Raw genomic sequence first — 10,221 nt, 5'->3', positions numbered from 1 at the left:
AAACTTGGTGAAACCCCAACTCTACAAAAAGTACAAAAAATTAGCTGGAGCCGGGCGCGGTGGCTCATGCTTGTAATCCCAGCACTTTGGGAGGCCAAAGGGGGCTGATTGCCTGAGGTCAGGAGTTTGAGATCAGCCTGGCCAACATGGTGAAAACCCGTCTCTACTAAAAATACAAAAAAATTAGCCGGGCATGGTGGCGTGTGCCTGTAATCCCAGCTGCTCGGGAGGCTGAGGCAGGGGAATTGCTTGAACTAGGGAGGTGGAGGTTGCAATGAGCCAAGATTATGACGCTGCACTCCAGCATGGGCAACAGAGTGAGACTCCGTCTCAAAAAAAAAAAAAAAAAAGCTGGTCATGGTGGTGTGTGCCTGTAGTCCCGGCTACTCAGGAGGCTAAGGTGGGTGGATCACCTGAGCCCAGGGAGGTCGAGGCTGCAGTGAGCCGTGATCGTGTCACTGCACTCCAGCCTGGGCGACAGAGTGACACACCATCTCACAAAAAGAAAAAAAAAAGCTCTTACCATTCATTCTCCATTCTAAAGCTGAGCTGGACAGACGGTGCAGTGAAACTCTTCTCATCCAAAGCCCAGATGTTTTCATCGCTGCTTTTGGCACAAGGGGTGGGCAGGTTTTGATAAGAGCAGGGTCCCTGGGGAGGCCCTGGAGCTCAGCAAGGCAGGAAGGATGTGTCTGCATTTGCTGGCAGTGGGAGCCTCTCTCTGCAGGTGGTGGGGGGGGGGGGGGTGTACTTTTCACCAGCCTGTACATTATCTCCCATCACTTCTCTTTCAATTTTTTTTTGTGGGTTTCCTAGGGTGGTGGAGAGAAAGCATGAAATTGGAAGCCAAGAGAAGAGAGACGGAAGCGCATAGAGAGTCAGGGTTTGCAAAAGGTCCAAATGCAGATGCACATGGAGGGGAATGAAGTTAAGAGGGGGCCACACGGAGGTTGAAGTGAGCCAAGATCTTGTCACTGCACTTCAGTCTGGGTTAAGAAGACTGTCTCAAAAATAAATAAATAAATAAATAAATAAATAAATAATAAATAAATGAGGGGGCCGGCCAGGTGTGGAGGCTCACGCCTGTAATCACAGCACTTTGGGAGGCCGAGGCAGGTGGATCACCTAAGGTCAGGAGTTCGAGACCAGCCTGGCCAACATGGTGAAACCCCATCTCTACTAAAAATACAAAATTAGTCAAGTGTGGTGGCTCATGCCTCTAATCCCAGCTACTTGGGAGGCTAAGGCAGGAAAATTCCTTGAACCTGGGAGATGGAGGTTGCAGTGAGCTGAGATGATGCCATTGCACTCCAGCCTGGGTGACAAGAGCAAAAGTCCGCTGCAGAAAAAAAAAAAAGAGGGGGCCACAGAGAAGAGAAGGCAAAAGAAGACAGAAGCAGCATGGCAAAATTAATTGGATGGAGGAGGAGACGGCTCAAATCAATAGCTTTCAAATCAACCAAGCTGTGCTGTTGGTGGGAATGAAATGAGGCACCAGGGCTTAAAAATTAATTGAATCCGAGTGATCAATGGTGAACGTTGAAACATTCTGTTTCAGAATTGGAACAAGGCAGGAATGTCTGTTAACATGGTGCTGGGCATTTTACTAAAGGAAAAAAGAAATGAAAGTTCTGAGGAGCGGAAAGGAGGAATTAAGAGTGTTTTTGGCCGGGCGCGGTGGCTCAAGCCTGTAATCCCAGCACTTTGGGAAGCCTAGACGGGCGGATCACGAGGTCAGGAGATCGAGACCCTCCTGGCGAACACGGTGAAACCCCGTCTCTACTAAAAAAATACAAAAAACTAGCCGGGCAAGGTGGCGGGCGCCTGTAGTCCCAGCTACTCGGGAGGCTGAGGCAGGAGAATGGCATAAACCCGGGAGGCGGAGTTTGCAGTGAGCCGAGATCGCGCCACTGCACTCCAGCCTGGGCGACAGAGCGAGACTCTGTCTCAAAAAAAAAAAAAAAAAAAAGAGTGTCTTTAGGCCTGGTGCGGTGGCTCACGCCTGTAATCCCAGCACTCTGGGAGGCCAAGACGGGCAGATCACTTGAGGCCAGGAGTTCGAGACCAGCCTGGCCAACGTGACGAAACCCCATCTCTACTAAAAATACAAAAAATAACCAGGCATGGCGGCTTGCTCCTTTAGTCCCAGCTATGTGGGAGGCTGAGACACAAGAATCGCTTGAACCCAGGAGGCAGAGGTTGCAGTGAGCCAAGATCGCACCACTGTACTCCAGCCTGGGTGACAGAGCGATACCCTGCCTCAAAAAAAAAAAAAAAAAAAAAAAAAAAAAAAAGAGTGTCTTTATTTGCAGATGACATCCTTATATGCAATAAACCCGCAAAGAATGTGCACATCTAATTATTGGGTTTACAAAATGTTGAGAAACTTGATAGATGCTAGTCACAGTGGCTCACGACCATAATCCCAGCACTTTGGGAGACGAGGCAAGAGGATCGCTTGAGCCCAGGGGTTTAAGACCAGCCTGGGCAACATAGGGAGGCCCCCATATCTACAAAAAATCAAAAATTAGTCAAGAATGGTGACACACACCTGTAGTCCCAGCTACTGGGGTGGCTACGCAAGAGCATCATTTGAGCCAGGGAGGTTGAGGCTATAATGAGCTATGATTGCACCACTGCATACCAGAACGGGTGACAGAGCCGGACCCTGTCCCCCAAATAAATAAATAGGCCACTTATCCACAGCACCAAATACTCAAAGCATCTAGAAACAAATCCCAAAGTTATAAGCTTTGCTGAAAGATAGATAAATGGAGTGATTCATTGTATGTTCACTTTGAAAGATTCAATCACAAAAGAGGCTCATTCTCCTGATTTGGTTTACAGATTCAATGCAATTCCAATCTAAGTCTGAATTGAGTTTCTCCATGGAACCCAAAAAGCTGAGAAGAAGGCAAAGAATAAGTCAGATGCCTGTGAAGGAGAGCAAGATGAGTGACTGCTATTGGCAGATATAAACGATGAGTGACTGGTATTGGCAGATATAAGCACAAAGCTTCTACCAGGGATAGATCAGCCTTTGGGACAGAAGAGAGACCCAGAACAGACTTCTAGGTGGGCAGACATCCAGCAGCACTGCTTGACTTCTGGTTGTTCTATGCTTGCTGTTAAATCCACACATGCATGAAAACTTGCTCTGTGAGTTTCATTGCAGAGTACTGGGACAATAGATCATCTCCATGGACAAAATATGTGATTGGATTTTATCTTACTCCACACTCAGAAATCAGTTCCAAGAGAGGTCAAGACATGACTGCAAATGACAAAATTAAAAAAATGTAGAATACGTATGAGAAAATCTTTATGACGCTGGGGCAGAAAATGATTTCTTTCCTTTCTCCCTTCCTTCCTTCCTCCCTCCCTTCCCTCCTTCCCTCATTTTTCTTTCTTTCCTTCCTTCTTTCTTTCTCTTTCTTTCTTTCTTTCTTTCTTTCCTCCTTCCTGTCCTCCTCCTTCCTTCCTTCTTCTTTTTCTTTCTTTTTTCTTTTCTTTCTTTCTTTCTTTCTTCTTCTTCTTTCTTTCTTTTCTCTTTTTCTCTTTCTTTCTCTTTCTCTCTTTCCCTCCTCTTTCCCTCTCTCCCTCTCTTTTTCTTTCCCTCTCTCTTTCTTTCTCTCTTTTCCTTCCTTCCAATTCTTTTCTCTTTTCTTTTTCTCTTTCTCTCTTTCTTTGTGTTTTTTTTTTTTTTTTTTTTTTTTTTTGGAGACAGAGTCTTGCTCTGTCGCCCAGGCTGGAGTGCAATGGCGCGATCTCGGCTCACTGCAAGCTCCACCTCCCGGGTTCACGCCATTCTCCTGCCTCAGCCTCCCGAGTAGCTGGGACTACAGGCGCCCACCACCACGCCCGGCTAATTTTTTGTATTTTCGGTAGAGACAGGATTTCACCATGTTAGCCAGGATGGTCTCGATCTCCTAACCTCATGATCCACCTGCTTCGGCCTCCCAAAATGCTGGGATTACAGGCGTGAGCCACCACGCCTGGTCTTTTTTTTTTTTTGAGATGGAGTCTCGCTGTGTTGCCCAGGCTGGAGTGCAGCAGTGTGATCTCCACTCACTGCAAGCTCCGCCTCCCAGGTTCACGCCATTCTCCTGCCTCAGCCTCCCAAGTAGCTTGGACTACAGGTACCCGCCACCATGCCCAGCTAATTTTTTTGTATTTTTAGTAGAGACGGGGTTTCACCATGTTAGCCAGGATGGTCTTGATCTCCTGACCTTGTGGTCCACCTGCCTCGGCCTCCCAAAGTGCTGGGATTACAGGCGTGAGCCACCGCGCCTGACCTCTTTTTCTTTCTTTTCTTTTTTTCTTTTTTTCCCATAGGGTCTCAAACTATCACCCAGGCTGGAGTGCAGTGGCACAATCACAGCTCACTGCAGATTGCAGTCTCGACCTCCCAGGCTCCGGTGATCCTCCCACTTCAGCCTCTCAGATAACTGGGACTACAGGCGTGCACCACCTCTCCCAGCGAATTTTTGTATGTTTTGTAGAGACGGGGTCTCCCGATGTCGCCTGGGCTGGTCTGGAACTTCTGGGTTCAGGTGATCCTCCGCCTTGGCCGCCCAAAGTACTGGAATTATAGGTGTAAGCCAATGCACCCGGCCAGGAAAGGATTTCTTAAACAAGCGAGTATGCTATGAGTTAGACATGCTGTCCTATACTGCAAAAGACTGAGCAAGTTGAATAACTTAAATCCACAGAAATGGGAAGCAGGTTAATGGTAGCCTGGGTCTGGGCGTGGGGGAAAGGGAGTGATTACTAATGGGGATGGGGTTTTCTTTCAGGGTGATGGAAATGTTCTGGAACTTGACAGAGGTGATGAATATACAACAACATAGCAACACAGTGAATGTGGGAAATGCCACTGAATTATCTGGTTCAAAATGGTAAATTTTGCTAGAGGCTGTGGTGGGAAGATCACTTGAGACTAGGAGTTTGAGACCAGCCTGGGCAACATAGCGAGACCCCCACCACTAAATGCATTAAAAATATATAAATAGGGGCCAGGCGCAGTGGCTCACACCTGTAATCCCAGCACTTGGGGAGGCCGAGGCGGGTGGATTACTTGAGGTCAGGAGTTGGAGACCAGCTTGGCCAACATGATGAAACCCTGTCTCTACAAAAAATACATAAAGTAGCTGGGTATGATAGAGAGTATACCTGTAATTCCAGCTACTCGAGAGGCTGAGGCAGAACAATCCCTTGAACCTGGGAGGCAGAGGTTACAGTGAGCCAAGATCTCACCACTGCACTCCAGACTCTAGCCTGGGCAACAGAGCAAGACTCCATCTCAAAACGTACCCTGCAACCATATATAAGATGTCAACATTAGTAGAAACACTTGAGCCTACATGATAGAGTGAGACTCAGTCTCAAAAAAAAGAGAGAGAGAAAGAAATGGATAAAAGACTTGAACAGGCATTTCACCAGAAAAAGAAACCAATAATCACATAAAAAGCTCAATGTCAAGAGCATGATGAAAGCAAACCAAAACCCATATGAGGCACTCCTTCCCTCCCTCTACATTGGACAAGTATAAACTTGGACAATTCAAAGTGTTGGCAAGAACTTAGAACCAGGCATGGTACCTCATGCCTGGAATCCCAGCACTTTGGCAGGCCGAGGCAGGAGGTTCGCTGGAGCTCAAGAGTTTGAGACCAGCTTGGGCAACACAGGGAGACCCCATATAAAAAATAAATAAATAAAATTAGCCAGGCGTAGTAGCACAGGCTTGTAGTCCCAGCTACTCGGGAATCTGAGACAGGAGGATTGTTGAGCCCAGGAGGTGGAGGCTGCAGTGAGCTGTGATTATACCACTGCACTCCAGCCTGGGCCTCAGAGTGAGACTATCTCAAGAAAAAACAAAAACCAATAACAAAACATAGAGCAACCGATGATCATACTGTGTTGGTATAACGTAAATTGCCAGAGTCCCAATAAAAAACATGATGTTATCAGGGGAAGCTTAGCATATATGCATTTTCTTTTCTTTGTCTTTCTTTCTTTCTTTTTCTTTTTCTTTCTTTCTCTCTCTCTCTCTCTCTCTTTTTGACAGAGTCTTGCTCTGTCACCAGGCTGGAGTGCAGTGGCATGATCTCAGCTCACTGCAACCTCTGCCTCCTGGATTCAAGCAATTCTCCTGCCTCAGCCTCCCGAGTAGCTGAGACTACAGGGATGCGCCACCACGCCTGGATAATTTTTTGTGTGTTTTTAGTAGAGCTGGGGTTTCACAACGTTAGCCAGGATGGTCTTGATCTCTTGACCTCGTGATCTGCCCACCTCAGCCTCCCAGAATGCTGGGATTATAGGCGGGAGCCACCATGCCTGGCCGCATATATGTATTTTCTGACCCAGCCATCCTTACTCGTGTGTACCAGCACACAAGTCGGGTCTGAGGATGGTCACAAAAACTTTTTTTGGTAATAAACCTAAGCTTGAAACAACCCAAAAGTCCATGACCTGGAGAACAGATGAATAGCCAATAGAAGATTCATACAAAGGAATACTACGCAGCAGTGAAAAATGCAAGCCTTACAGCCACATGCAGCAATATGGATGAATATCAGCAGAATCACACTGAGCAAACAAAACAGATTAGCAGGCCAGGTGCAGTGGCTCACATCTGTAATCCCAGCACTTAGGGAGGTTGAGGTGGGTGGATCACCTGAGGTCAGGAGTTTGAGACCAGCCAGGCCAACACGGTGAAACCCTGTCTCTACTAAAAATACAAAAATTATCACTGCAACCTCTGTGGCCAGGCATGGTGGCTCATGCCTGTAATCCCAGCACTTTGGGAGGCCCAGGTGAGCAGATCACCTGAAGTCAGGAGTTCGAGACCAGCCTGACCAACATGGAGAAACCCCGTCTCTACTAAAATTACAAAAAAATTAGCTGGGCATAGTGGCACATGCCTGTAATCCCAGCTACTTGGGAGGCTGAGGCAGGAGAATCACGTGAACCCGGGAGGCAGAGGTTTCGGTGATCTGAGATAGTGCCATTGCACTCCAGCTTGGGCAACAAGAGTGAAACTCTTGGCCGGGCGCGGTGGCTCAAGCCTGTAATCCCAGCACTTTGGGAGGCCGAGATGGGCGGATCAAGAGGTCAGGAGATCGAGACCATCCTGGCTAACACGGTGAAACCCCGTCTCTACTAAAAAATACAAAAAAACTAGTTGGGCGAGGTGGCGGGTGCCTGTAGTCCCAGCTACTTGGGAGGCTGAGGCAGGAGAATGGCGTAAACCCAGGAGGCAGAGCTTGCAGTGAGCTGAGATCCGGCCACTGCACTCCAGCCCGGGCAACACAGCGAGACTCCGTCTCAAAAAAAAAAAAAAAAAAAAAGTGAAACTCTGTCTCAAAAAAAGAAAAAAAAAAAAAATCCAGGCGAAGTGGTATGCACCTGTAATCTCAGCTACTTGGGAGGCTGAGGTAGGAGAATCGCTTGAACCTGGAGGCAGAGGTTGCGGTGAGCGGAGATCGTGCCACTGCACACCAGCCTAGGTGACAGAGTACAGCTCTATCTCAAAAAACAAACAAACAAACAAACAGATTAGTAAAGAATGTGAACAAGGTCAAATGAGGTGGCTCACGCCTGTAACCTCAGCACTTTGGGAGGCCAAGGCAGGCAGATCGTTTGAACCCCAGAGTTCAAGACAAGCCTGGGCAATATAGTGAGACCCTTATCTCTAATTAGGCAGGCATGGTGGTGCATGCCTGCTGTTCCAGATACTTGGGAGGCTGAGACAGGAGAGGATTGCCTGAGCTCAGGAGCTCACACCACTATACTACAGCCTGGGTGACACAATAAGACCTTGTCTCAAAAAAATAGAAACATGCAAGAGGTAACCATGTATTGTTTGCTGACAAGCATGTAGTAAACTATAAGGAAAAGGAAGGAAATGAAAAGCAAAATTTGTGATAGTTCTTCCATCTGCAGAGAAGGATGATGAGATTGGGGAGAGGCACACAGGGATCTTCTATTGTGATGGTAATGTTTTTTATCCAAGGCTGTCTTTGCTGCTCCTTATAGTATACCTACATCTCATTGATGTTCAATAAAAATTTAAGACCGGGCATGGTGGCTCACGAGCCTGTAATCCCAACATTTTGGGAGGCTGAGGCAGGAGGATCACTAGAGCCCAGGAGTTTGAGACAGCCTGTGCAACATGGTGAAACTCTCTCTACAAAAAATACAAAAATTAGCTGTGCTGATTTTTTAAAAATTTAAAACAGTGACAGATACAAACATGGTTACTCTTAGGCATTAAGATTACAACTGGGGCCAGACGTTTTGGGTCATTCGTGTAATCCCAGCATTTTGGGAGGCCAAGGAGGGTGCATCACTTGAGGTCAGGAGTTCAAGACCAGCCTGGCCAACATGGTGAAACCCTGTCTCTACAAAAAACACAAAAAAATTAGCCAGATGTGGTGGCGAGCGCCTGTAATCCCAGCTACTCAGGAGGCAGAGGCAGGAGGATCACTTGGAGGTGGAGGTTGCAGTGAGCTGAGATGGTGCCATTGCACTCCAGCCTGGGCTATAGGTTGAGACTCTGTCTCAAAAAAAAAAAAAAAAAAAAAAAAAAACATACACACACACACAAAAAACTGGTTTTCACATGTTTTGTTTGTTTGTTTGTATGTTTGTTTGAGATGGAGTCTTGCTCTGTTGCCCAGGCTGGAGTGCAGTGGTGCCATCTCCGCTCACTGCAAGTTCTGCCTCCCGGGTTCACGCCATTCTCCTGCCTCAGCCTCCCGAGTAGCTGGGACTACAGGTGCCTGCCACCACGCCCAGCTAATTTTGTTGTTGTTGTTGTATTTTTTAGTGGAGATGAGGTTTCACCATGTTAGCCAGAATGGTCTCAATCTCCTGACCTCATGATCTGCCTGACCTGGCCTCCCAAAATGCTGGGATTGCAGGCGTGAGTCACCGTGCCCGGCCTACAACTGGTTTCACATGTTAACTCATGTAATACCTCCAGCAACCTTGTGAGGCAGGACTTGTTATCATACTTATTCTACAGGTGGGGAAACTGAGGCACAAAGAGGTCACATGACCTGCCCAAGGCCATGCTTGTGATGAGAGGCAGAGTTGGGTTTCAAACAATGGCCTCACTCAACTCCATGCACATTCTGCATTTATGAAGCTCTTTCATGTGGGCTGGGGGCAGGAGGCCCTGTGGGGCTCAGCCTTTCATACTATTTTAGGTGCCAGTGATACAGCAAGCAGGTTGCAGGGCAAGGGGCCCACATGGAACTGCCCAGTTAGATATGTGGGGAGGGGGCCAGGTGCGGTGGCTTAGGCCTGTCATCCCAGTACTTTGGGAGGCTGAGGTGGGCGGATCACCTGAGGTCAAGGGTTCAAGACCAGGCTGGCCAACATGGTGAAACCTCGTCTCTACTAAAAATACAAAAAAAAAAAAAAAAAAAAAAAAAAAAATCTGGGCATGGTGGCATTGCTCCTGTAGTCCCAGCTACTTGGGGAGGCTGAGGCAGAAGAATCGCTTGATCCCAGGAGTCAGAGGTTGCAGTGAGCCAAGATGTGCCACTCCAGCCTGGGCTACAGAGGGAGACTACAACTAAAAAAAAAAAAAAAAAAAAAAAAAAAAAAAAAAAAAGATATGTGGGGAGGAATGGCAGAGTTTCATTTGGGTCAGGGCCCAATCAGAGGAAGGGATATGGGCTGGGGGACTCCAGAGAGGAGAAACAAAGGCTCAGCTTGGGGCAGTCAGGGAAGCCTTCCTGAAGGAGAGGATATTCAGACAAGACATTGATGGATGAATAGGAGTTTCTCCAGTTACACAGTGGCATGAAGGGTGGGATCCAGTCAGAGTGTGGGCAAGGACCCATGGGCTGGGTGGCTTAGAGACACAGAGAAAGACCTAGACAGGATGCAGTAGACCTGCAAAAAGACTGTACAGAGAGAGGCTAAGAGACACGTGACTGAGAGAGAGCAGTGGACAGAATCAGAAGAACAGAGACCCAGGGAGAGAAAGAGACCAGGCAGCACAGTCAGAGACACCGAGACGTAGGGATAGAGGAAGAGAGATACTCAGGGAACAGGACGATCTGCTCGGTGCTGGTGCCGGGTGTACACACAAGAGCTTGCATTTGCCTGTACTTGCTTGAGTATTGCAGGGAGGAGTTTGCCCAGGTTAACAGGGCAGAAACGTCCATGCATGGGTCGGGGGGACACGTGCACCATTTCAGTGCAGGT

This window comes from Rhinopithecus roxellana, chromosome 8, assembly GCF_007565055.1.
Source record: "Rhinopithecus roxellana isolate Shanxi Qingling chromosome 8, ASM756505v1, whole genome shotgun sequence".
In the NCBI taxonomy this organism is placed as follows: domain Eukaryota; kingdom Metazoa; phylum Chordata; class Mammalia; order Primates; family Cercopithecidae; genus Rhinopithecus; species Rhinopithecus roxellana.
Note: the sequence above shows the minus strand (reverse complement) of the source record.